Source organism: Chrysoperla carnea, chromosome 2, assembly GCF_905475395.1.
Source record: "Chrysoperla carnea chromosome 2, inChrCarn1.1, whole genome shotgun sequence".
Taxonomy (NCBI): domain Eukaryota; kingdom Metazoa; phylum Arthropoda; class Insecta; order Neuroptera; family Chrysopidae; genus Chrysoperla; species Chrysoperla carnea.
This window is the reverse complement of record NC_058338.1, coordinates 80,576,282-80,579,533: the sequence shown is the minus strand read 5'-3', so window position 1 is coordinate 80,579,533 and position 3,252 is coordinate 80,576,282. Positions and strand designations below refer to the sequence as shown.

General features: G+C 30.7%; 1 long non-coding RNA gene across 3 annotated transcripts; it reads left to right on the top strand.

Moving 5' to 3' along the window:
• Positions 1-1,547: 1,547 nt before the first annotated feature.
• LOC123291741 lies at positions 1,548-3,252 on the top strand. Of its 3 annotated transcripts, none has more exons than XR_006534971.1 (4): positions 1,548-1,584; positions 1,660-1,883; positions 1,981-2,296; positions 3,188-3,252. It is a non-coding gene; the product is annotated as an uncharacterized LOC123291741 (long non-coding RNA). The 3 variants fall into 3 exon arrangements; XR_006534970.1 differs by lacking the exon at positions 3,188-3,252 and adding an exon at positions 2,825-3,027; XR_006534969.1 differs by lacking the exon at positions 3,188-3,252 and having other exon boundaries at positions 1,981-2,410.

The window sequence follows — 3,252 nt, the reverse complement described above, 5'->3', positions numbered from 1 at the left end:
CACACTCTCTAGATTTTTTGATATAGAAATATCCAATTGAAAACGATAACCTATATTATTCATATTTTTTTCGGCCTTATTTTCGATTTTTGGAAACTTTGTCAATCAAAAAATATATTTATAAAGTTTTATTGAAATCTCTAATATTATTCAATTCTTGCGTATCTTCCTAAAACAACTTTCATTCCAATTTATTTTTGTATCTTGAAATTAAGTATTTAATTTTTAATGTCCTGACACCAAAATCTTCTTGACCCTCATGGTCAAAGTTAAAGCCAAATCCAAGGTCACCATTCGAATCTACGAGCGACATCCTTTTGTCTTAGTATTTTCTCAGTCATTTTTTACTCAAATTCAGAGGGGTTCTCAAAATTTTTGAACTCCTTCTATACTAAAGCAAGCAAACCAGCCAACCTCGAACCAACAATTCAATATATATACATACATAAATATATACGAAAAACTTTAAGAAAATAAAATTACTATACACTTTATTGTGTCTTATATAAGACAGAACAATATTGTATGCTACAATTTTACTATCAATGTTTTTACTGTGTATATTGTAAACTAAAACCCACAAAGAAGGTATAGGGTGCTTGGATTTTAAGAATCTTATTGTCCTGAAATTTTAAAATTTCAAAATCCTCAACGTTAAACATTTAATGTTTTAAAAGTAACATAAATTATTTTTGGTAACAGCACAAAATTCTTGAAAGAAAAGTTCTTTGAAATTTCTTGATAAAATGTACTTTTTACAAGATAAGTTTTTCTAAACAATAGTTTATAATTGCTCAAAATCTCATTTTTAGTGTTTGTCAAATTATTAGATGAAGCTTAGTGTTTGTCAAATTATTAGATGAAGCGTAGAATATCAAATTCGTTATAATTACTCACATTAATTTTATATCATGTTAAGAGAAGTATTTACAAAGATTTCTGTTCTCAAATATATTTGTTATCTTTTGATTTAAAGTTTTTTCAATTTACCAACTTGGTTAAAAAGTATAATTGTTACATCGGAAAGTTGCTACGATTGAAAAATTTATCAAATTGGGCATTTTTTGTTTCAAATCAGGTAGTTCAAATCTTTCAAAAATTTCAAACCATAAAAATCTCATTTTATCATTAAAACGATTCTCAATTTAGTTAGAGAAACGAATATAAATAAGATGTCGCAGTGGAAGTCTTTTTGTTGATCGGACGGGTTATGGCGCGCAATTTCAAGAGAAGATCTACTAAATCGATATTAGTTATATGGAGTTGGCACTACTGTGTTTGGTACTACTTAAGTGTCAATGGATTTGAACAAACGTAAGTAATCTCAATTAAATTTCAATATTCTGTTTATTCAATTTCTTTTTTAGTAAAATTTTATAAATCGTTTCTACTATTCACAATTACATTCCTTTCGGTTTTATCAAACGTATATTGCAAAACAATGGTGAATTTAGTACAATTTATTTGACATGTGAATGAGTAGATACATAACCTAGGTTTTGTATTTAATAAAAATAGAAAAAAATTTAATATTTGTTTTAGGACAACACAACTTAATATTAATATTGGCGATGGTGATTCCTGGTGAGTTTCTTTTAAAGGTAAAGGTGCATACGGATATGTTACTATATTATTTCTTTTTTTTTTTTTTAATAATAGGAATACATATACATATGCACATTCGGTCAAGGGCCGTTTGCCGTTACAGTACGGGCGAGATGTATGGATCTTCGAATTAATTGGATCGTCTTCACCACCACCTGGTGCCGTGAAATTGAGAGTGGTTGTCCCTTGTCGTTAATATGCGGCTATTGGCCAACACTAATGGGACAAGGGCCACTCGACGGGTTGATTAACGGATGCACCCGGAATCACCACACACGGTAATAAAAAAAAACTTAACTAATATTATTTCCTAAATCTAAAATATATGGTAAACCTCCAACCTTTTTTTTTAATGTCAATTTTTATTTGTTTTAGAATATGTCCTTTTTGGCCGATAATTAGTTTGGTAAAGAGAAAAAAAAAAAATCAGATAAATGCAGACTTACATATTCATTAACGAAACGGGACCGGGGGCTGAACAACCGGACGGCCAGGAGAGATTCGCAGCAGCACACAGCGGATTCACTGGGTGATCCTCGAGGTATACTAGATTTTCCTTTATATCGTGTAGATCGAATCGGTTTCCATGCGGAGGTGTGCCGTTGATGGGCGATGTTGAATTCCCAGACAACAAAGGATGAAATAACCATGCGGTCGTCCACTCGAAACTTGTATCACCAGGACACTACTCGTGAGTACCGGTCGTTGTTTTTTTGTTTTATTGTTTCTGATTATTAAGTCGTTGTCGATCCATTAATTATAATTACGATGTTGGTCCGATTTGATTAAAGTTCGATTTTGATTTTACTTCTGTTAATCGTTGTTGATTTATTAATTTTTTTAAATCCACGATGTCGGTCCAATTTTAATTAATGTCGATTTTATTTTACTTCTGTTTATTAATCGTTGTTGATTTATTAATTTTTTTAAATCCACGATGTCGGTCCAATTTTAATTAATGTCGATTTTATTTTACTTCTGTTTATTAATCGTTGTTGATTTATTAATTTTTTTTAAATCCACAATGTCGGTCCAATTTTAATTAATGTCGATTTTATTTTACTTGTTTAATAATCGATGTCGATTGATTAATTTTTGATCACGAATCAATATAATAATTCCGAGCTCTTTACTTGCTCGATGCAAAGGTTAAAGTTAAGTCCTTTTTTTTTTTTTATCCAGAAGACCATCAGGTCACTTGTTGTTTTTGTTTTATTAGTGCCTGGTGCCGCCGTGATCCAATCACGACCTTTCGCGCCGTGTTTACCGCTTGCGATGCTGCGTGCGATTCTCTGTTTGTGCGTCGTGTGCCTGGCCATTCGGGTGTCCACTTTCGGCCATTTTTTTATTTTTATGAATTGTAATGAGAAAAAAAAAATTGTATTTTAAATGCATCAATAAATAAAATTAGTTATGACCTTTTTCCTTTTTTTTTTTGAAATGATTTTTTGGGGAACTCAATTGTTTTTAATTTTAGATTAAATTTGAATATTTACTGACATTGTTTGTTTTTTTTTTTTTGTAAATTTTTGTAAATTTTTTTTTTTTTTTCTTTTTTTTTTGTTCGGTGGGTGTGATGTAGCCTAAGTCGACACTCCTCGTATACACACACTTCCTCAAGCATTCATTCTTTGGACCCAATTGGCA